Raw genomic sequence first — 8,656 nt, forward strand, 5'->3', positions numbered from 1 at the left:
ATGTTGTTAGAATTGTAATTAATTATCTGTAAAAAATGTTTAAAGCTTTGCAGACACTGAGCTAAGAAAGAATGACTACAGTGTTTACTGGTACTATACTGCATGCCAGTGTGTAAACAAAGATCTTTATTTATACGTCGAAAGCAGGTTGTGTCTGAAGACTGCTACTTTTATTAATATGTGACAAATGATATATTGATATAATTAATTATAAAAAAATGTTAAAAGCTTTGTGGAGAAGGTGCTGAGAAAGAAAGCCGAGAAAATTATTTCAGACAATGGGTGTGTTATAAAAGGTGTTTGTAAGGGACCGTGACCCGACATACTCTTCTTTCGATTGTGTAAGAATTTTTATTGCTTGTGCACTTATATAAACCTCCTTGGTTTGGCACACAGGTCAGCCAGCTTTCCAGCTATTTGCACACTCCTCTCCCTCTCTGGTCCCTGACCTCACTATAAGAAGGGAAAAACCTTTTCAGATTAATCATTCCCAACTGTTGACGCATCTGCCCCTTGAGCTCACCGCACCACCCCCTCCCCTGCAGCTTGAGCCAGGGACCACACCTCTGCCACAGTGTGTACCGGTAAAGACTTGCTCCTGACAGTTAAGCTGTCCTGGGGACAAACATTTTTTCTTGGCTTGGGTTCAGGACTCTCGGAAATGAATAATTAATGTATGTAAATAACTTTTAGGGACAATCATTTCGAAAATACACAGAGGAAAAACAAAATCATTTAAAAAGTAATAAAATCCCACACCTGTGTTTCACATCTGTTGGTAGTGGGGCTTGTTAGGTCCTGCTGCATCTTCCTAATCTGTGCTGGAGACTCACCAACCCTAAAGAAGTACCAAATACACCACCAATCACTGAATCTCAACAGCATTAATGTAAAAATACATGTTTCCATTTCTTGTCTTATTTATTTTTCCTGTGCAGAGACCTCTGTGTGGCAACAGACAGAGACACTCTCTTTTTGGGCCACTTGACAGCAAAAAGTTTACAGTTTATAGTTTATGAAGAAATACTCACAATATGGAGAAAGTCTGAGATTGTCAAAAACTAATTTCTTATCTAACCATTGCCTTGGTGAAAAGGTGCTATATATTACAAACAATGTATTACTAACAACAAGATGACAGTCCATCACAAACTGTATTTTTGGAAGTGGAAAGGACAAATCAACTCAAACCATTCTTCTGGAAGGATGTTAGGTGTAAATAGATGTATGTAAATGTTAGGCTTGTGCCTTCACCAAACTCATATGAGAGATATTAAAGTTCCAGGAAGACAGAGACAGTGCAAAGTCTTGTATATAATGGCAAATGGTTGTTTTAACAAAAGATAGAAAAGATTTTTTTTTTTTTTAATTCTTGGAAAATCTTGGAAAAATGAACGACAACTATTTTTAAGCAGTTTGGAATCACTTTGTATGTGTGAGATCTGTAGCTTACCTAAAAGGTTGATTCTCTTCATCTGGACATAGCGTTTTCAGTCATTCAAGTGACTTCTTTAGTCTCAGGTGACTGCAGGTTTCCCCAACCTTATAAACAGTATTTAATGTTTGACTGTCATGATCCACTTCAGCACAAACTGAGTGTCATCAGGACACTACAACACAGAGCAGAGCAACAGACAGAGCAACCAGGAAAGCAAAAGAACATCACATGAAGAAGGCCCTGAGTAAATGTGGTTATCCCAGCTGAACATTTGTCAAAGCTGGGAAGGCACCTAAAGAAAGCTCCAGCCGATCCAGGAGAGAAGGACAGCTGCTGCCTACGCGAAAACCCTTACTGATCCTGTATGTGTCAGTAGTATCGGAACAATTGAGATGCATTTTTCTAAACACCACATCTCGGTGGCTTTTAAACCCCAAAACACGCTGCACCAAAATTGGTCAATCCCAAGGATCGAGTCCCCCGACACAAACAGAGTAATATAGTCAACGCTTTTAAGTACCAGGAGGATTGCCAGGATTTATACATCGGGGAAACCAAACAACCTCTGGCAAAGCAGATGGCACAGCACAGAATAGCTACTTCATCAGGCCAGGACTCTGCAGTCTATTTACACCTACAGGCCAGTGGACACTCTTTCAATGATGAGGATGTACACATCCTGGACAGGGAGGAACGCTGGTTTGAGCGCGGAGTCAAGGAGACCATTTATGTGAAAAGGGAAAGACCATCTCTGAATCGAGCAGGGGGCCTAAGAGTGCATCTTCCAGCATCTTACAATGCTGTGATTGCAGCCATTCCCCAACTCTCTGTGAATGGTACTCATGGCCATTGATCAGTGGTCTTTGATCAGTGATCAGTAGTGTTTGATCAATGGACTTTGATCAGTGGTTGTTGATCAATGATAGTGACAATTTGCATATAAATGATCAAGGAACTGGCCTCACAGCCCATTGTTCATTCATGTTTAGAAGGTTGGGGAAACCTGCAGTCAGCTGAGACTGAAGAAGTCACTTGGATGAGTGACGAAACGTCTCTCCTGTCACAGCTCGGCAGCCAGAAGTGAGAAGTGGACCCAAGAGCAGAGTGAAACAGAGGCTAAGAGTATAGTGACCAGAAAACTTTATTTACATTTTTGCGGTGAGAACAGGGTAAACAAAAGCTAAGGCTAAGAACTAGGCTATAGCAAATGAACATGAACTATGAGTTTACAGATGTAGAGTTTGCTTATAATAACCAGTCCGTTGTAACTGTATGCCAGGTGTTTATTAGCAGCCAACGTGAACGTTCATACACAGGTAACATGAAGCGCTGTCATAGCCAAGAAAGAACCACGGTGACATCTTTTTTTTTTCTTTTTTTTTAGTTTTGAACCTTCAGGCAAACCCAAATCAAACAGCACCACTATTATGGAAGAACTTATCAGGTTATGGATTACAAAAAAAAATAAAGGTTCATATGTCAGATGAAATTCACTGTAATCATTGTCATAAATGCAACTTCACAACATAACATGAAAGCAAAGCACATTTCAAAACACAAAATACAGCATCAGTGTGCTTTTAATCTAAGTATTTACTATTTGGTATTGACACTCTACTAGTGATGTGCGATACCACTGATTTCCTTTCCGATCCGATACCAAGTAAAATTCAGGGTGGTATCGGCGATACTGATCCAATACCGATACTTTGTACAAAAACTTTTTTTTTACTGTATCTTTTATTGTATCTCAAATTATAGCTTCATAATGATTACAGGACGTCAGATTACTTGTTCTTATCACTTAATAATGCAGAATTATCATATAGAAAACTGAAGTTGTGCGCTATTTGAACACGTTGCCTGCCTGCACTAAAGGACTCCGCGAGAGACATCTGTCTCGCCCTAGCAGCACCTGTCCCTCTGCTCCTCTTCAGTTCGCCTCAACATACGCTCGTCATATTCTGTGATATGATTTACTCTGAGGTGTTTGACGTGGTTAGTGGTGTTGCCACAACACCTCACTGTCTTGCCACATGTATCGCAAACCACGTTTCGGCTGTTTGTGGAGGTAAAATACGTCCACACATGACTCCGTTTACGCTCAGCCATTTTTGTGAGTGCGACACATTTATACAGCCGTATTTCGCACATGAGTATGAAAGGCGGAAGAGGAAGTAGTTCCTTCCAATGTAGACAATCCGAATGATATAGTTTCTTTCCACTGTGTTCCTGTTAATGGAAAAACTACAAATTTACCCTAAATTACTAAAATATCGATATTTTAATATGAGAATCGATTCTAGAACATAAATGACTGGTATCGGAGGAATCGATATTTCAGTATTGATCCACACATCACTACACTCTACCAGATCTGGTTCGGTACAAGATGTCATCAGAGTGTACTTGGCATTTTTTAGGTGTGTTTATTTTTTCCAACTTTTTTCTGTCCTTGATCTCTTGTTCAGACTGTTTTGTACCAAGTTGTGGTGGGTCGACTTGAACTTGAGTCTTTTCATGTTTGTCGGTTTGTGTTTTGTCAGGTTCAGTCTCATCCGCATTTTGTGTCGTAGCAAGCGTTTCCGGTTGAGGCTCGTTCACAGGCAGAAGGTGTTGTCTGTTGCGCCTGTATTCCTTTCCGTCCGACTCAACTACATAAGAGCGAGGTTCAGCACATACCTTACTTACGACTCCAATCTTGTCATGTCCTCTCTGTGTTTGTAATCTCACCTGGTTTGGTGTTAATGAACTGAGCAGCTTGCTGGACTTGTCGTAGTGCTGTTTTTGAATTCCACGCTTTTTGTGAGTTGAGTTTTGATAGTGGTTGTCACTTTTGCTGTTGGTGTTAACATTTTTTTGCACACAGGAAGGGTTGACGGTGTTTGCTTTGATAGCAGTCTCTGTGCTGGTGAGCCAAGATTATTATCTCTTGGCGTGTTGCGTAGATATAACAGGTTTAAGTAGAAATCAGTTCCATCTCTTTTTGATGTTTCAAGGAGTCTTTTAGCACTCCAGACAGCTCTTTCACTGAGTCCAAACTCAGGGCTGCTTGTGACATGTACAAACTCCCAGTGTGTGGCAAACTCACAAAAGGTCTGGCTGGTGAACTGGGTGCCATTGAGTACAGTTTCTGTGGTATCACATGTACTGAGAAGTGGTGTTTGAGTTTGTTAATGACTGAGGCTGATGTTAGGTTTTCAAGTTTATCTATTTCAAACCATCCTGCATACGAATCCACAAGCACAAGGTAGTGGCGGTTGCCCCATTCGAATATGTCTGTGGCTGTGAGGCTTTAGACTGTTGCAAATGCTGCATGATTTGACTTTGACAATAAACTCTGACTTTGAGAACAGTCAGAACACACTGTCCCTTCCTCTCCTTTTAGTAGACTCCATGCCTGGATGTCCTTTGTGTAGCTCCTGTAGATAGGTTTCATGTAGTGATGCTGGAACGATGGCTCTGTTGTCTTTCATAATGACATTGTTGTCGATGATTAGTTCATTATGGTAACTGAAGAATGGTTTGATCTCTATGGGTACAGTACTTACTTGTTTTGGCCACCCCTGCTGGATGTAAACTGTAGAGTAGCATCCTTCGAGGTGTGTTCGGCAGGCTCTTGTAGGCATCTTGGTGAGATGAGCTGAAGTGACATTACCTCGAAGTCGCGTCGCTCTTCTTTTAGAGGTTGTAGCCGTGCCGGAACTGTGTGGAAAGGTTTGTTTTGGATTGTGACCAAAGGCTTGTGGTCAGTTTCAATCACCACTGGTTTGAGAGTGTGATGTGTGAGTCACTGTTTTGTGCATGTCATAGTATTGAAGTACTGGTGGGCTTGTGAGGCACGCTTTAAGTTTGTTGAAAGCTTCCTGCTGATGTTGAGTCCAGCTCCACACCACGTCCTTGTGAAGCAACTGATGAACTGGTAGTGACAGTTCACTTAAGTTTGGGATGAACTTTCCCAGGTAATTGATCATTCCCAGGAAACACTGGAGAGACGTCTTATCCTCCGGTGATGGCATTTCATTGATCGCGGTAATTTTAGTTGGATCTGCTTTTAGTCCTTCATTGGTGAATATGTGTCCCACATAGCTCACTTCTTTGAGTCTGAACTTGCACTTTTTTGGTTTCAGTCTGAGTTTTACTTGTCTGGCCCGCTCCAAGACTTTTTTCAAATTTTTGTCATGCTCCTCTATTCCTTTTTCTCCCACTAGGATGTCGTCCACTATCACTGCACATGGATATCCCGTGAATATCTGTTCCATGGCTCTCTGGAAGACTACAGAAGCGGTGTTGATACCGAAGGGCATCCTCAAGAATTTGAATCTGCCAAAAGGTGTTGGAAATGTGAGAAGTGAGAAGAGATGAGGCACGATCTAGTTTAATTTGCCAGAAGGAGCTCTTCGCATCCAGAACTGAGATGATTGTTGCTCCAGACATCTGAGCAGCTACTTCCTCCACAGTTCACATGAGATGGTGAGGTCGCATTAGCACCTTGTTCAAATCCCTTGGATCAATGCAGATATGAACATCATTGGTATTCTTTTTGTGTATTGCAGATACCCATTCTGTGGGCTCCTCCACCGGTTCAATTACTCACAAAGCCTGCATTCTTTGGAGTTCCTCTTTAACTCTTTTCTGCATGGGAACAGGAACACACCTTGGAGAGTTGACGACAGGTGACACGTTTGGAGTGAGTTTCATTGAGTAAGTTACAGGTAAGTCATGACTTCATCTTTAAATAGGTCTGCATATTCGTGAAACACTTTCTGTGTTAATGTCTAATCCTGATCGGTGTCAACATGGTAAACTATCTTGCTAAAACTAACTAGTGTCATTCGTACGCTGTCCTCTAATCCGAGAATGGATTGCACATAGTGTTTTAAATTTGGAAAAAAAAAAAAAAACCCGAAAGAATTTATCCAAATAAATGCTGAGTTGACCTGGTTTGACTATACTATATTAACATTAAACCTGAGTAAAACAAAATTTATAATATTTGGGAATCACACATATTCTCCAAGATGAATGCTTAAATGCAAAGGAAAATAACATTAGGGTAACAAAAATAAGAGGTCTTTAATAAAGAGAAAAATGAAATGCTTCATGTCATCCAACAGGTGCTCTCTAGTGGGATATATTCAAGTTTAATATGTAAGAAAACTGCAGCATTCTGTCTTTTGGTAAAGCAAAACAAGAAAAGGTTACAACAGGTTTGCTCTTATAGCTAAAAAGAAAAAGAAAAATAGACCAACAAGTATCAAATCTAACATGTATCTAATCATGAGGGTCAAGCAAGTACAGCAAAGGCCTGATCCAGGCCTTTTAGTAGTTTAGGTAAGGACTGTTCTCCCTGCTCTGTTTGATTCTTGTGATTGTTTTCATTTGTGAAGAGGAGGACTGAGATGGAGGTTAATCTGGAGCAAAAATGGCACATGATGTCCAAAGACAAATGGGATGTGGAAATGCAGCCATCGGGTGCTTGGTGGACTTCTCATTGTCTCCCAAAAAAATGTCTTCTGTTTTCATTTACACATACAGAAAAGGTCACATGGGCATTTTTCAGATTCTGCAGTCTTTTAACTGATTTTCTCACTCAGCACTGGTCCAGTGCAAGCAAAGTATTTACAAAAAGTAGAATAAAAAAACAACAGCAATGTTGTGCTCAGTATGTGGTTTAAAGCTGATTGTGTGCATACATATGTCTTGGACCTGGAAGAACTAATGTGTACCTGTGAAAAATAAACAATTTAAAAACACACATACATGGCACAGTAGTTAATCTCTGGGTTTAAATAAGAGCATGGTGAATATTTTTTTTTGCCTTTATCATGTGTGAAAATCATATGCAAGTTCCTGTTACAGGGTGTCAGTGGCAACATTTTGCTCATGCAAACAGAACCTGTTTTTTCAAAATAAAAATGAACCGTAAGCCATACTGCAATGTATGTCTAATTTTCACATCACACAATCTTTGCAACCTTTTGGCTTTCAGGCAGTGGTTGGGCAAGTTACTTTGAAAAAAGTAATTATATAATTAGTTATAGTTACAAGCAAAAACAGCTTAAAGTGATCATATCATTGGTTTACCATTACTGCTTTATTCTTCGTCAGCCAATCAGCAGCACTCGTGCAATTGTTTTGCCCCCCTAGCTCCCGGTAAGATGAAGACAGCTTCAACCGTCTGTGTGAAAAACAGTAGCGTGTCCACACCACATTTTCTTGTTAGTAATGGTAACGGTGTTGTAACGATAGAAATAGTAATTAGTTAGATTACTAGTTACTGAAAAAAGAAATGGCGTTACTTTTAATGCCGTTATTCCGATCACTGCTTTCAGCTATGTGTATTAGTTGGTTTGTCACAATGCAGGAATGGATTCAAGCGCTGGATTTAGAAAAAAACATTTGAACAGTTTATTTACAAAGTCACACCAAGTGATATATACAGAATGTGCAGGGGAGAGGGGGTCCAGGAATCCTAGGGCACGGCAGACCTGGTGACATCAACATGCTTTGCAGCATTCTTTATTAGCACGCACACGGTTGCTGTTCACAATACACACAGAGTTGCAGCTCTCCCACTGCCAGCTCAACACTACCACAACCACCCCAACCACAGGACCCAGTACAATATTTAAGTCGGCGGCGCGTGATTGCGGATCCCGTGCAGGTCCGCCGCCTTCCCTGCACGGCACCGCAGGCCACGCCCCGCTACAGAAGGGTAACAACAATCCTCTTCAGTCACGCACGCCACTCACGTCAGCACTCCACAGGAAAACAGGCAAGGATGGGTCCAAAAAGAGAGCGAAGTCAGAAGCCAGGAACAGATATCAGGAACAAGATTACTACAAAAGAGCCAGGCAACACTGACAAGAGTCATGCAATCCAAGTCATGCAGCTATAGGAAACACTGACATCTTAAGTAGTCGCCAGAAAGCCAGGGTAATGAGCAGCAGGTGAGTAATTGCTTGCAATGTGTGTTGGCCGGAGGCGGGAACCCCCGATGAATTCGGCCTTGGCAGAGGAGAGAGAGAAAGAGAGCAGAGGAAAATAAAAACAAAAACAAAAGAGGACTGGAACGGACAGGTTTGCTTTATGGCACATGAAAAACGCTTTGGATGCTGTTATGTAAAGCAGTTTCACCCCGGTTCTTTTCATTCCTCAGGCCTCCAGAGACAACACCGGAACTCAGTAGTCATTTCACAAAACCTTTATTCATCT

Source organism: Oreochromis aureus, linkage group 4 (assembly GCF_013358895.1).
Source record: "Oreochromis aureus strain Israel breed Guangdong linkage group 4, ZZ_aureus, whole genome shotgun sequence".
Classification (NCBI taxonomy): domain Eukaryota; kingdom Metazoa; phylum Chordata; class Actinopteri; order Cichliformes; family Cichlidae; genus Oreochromis; species Oreochromis aureus.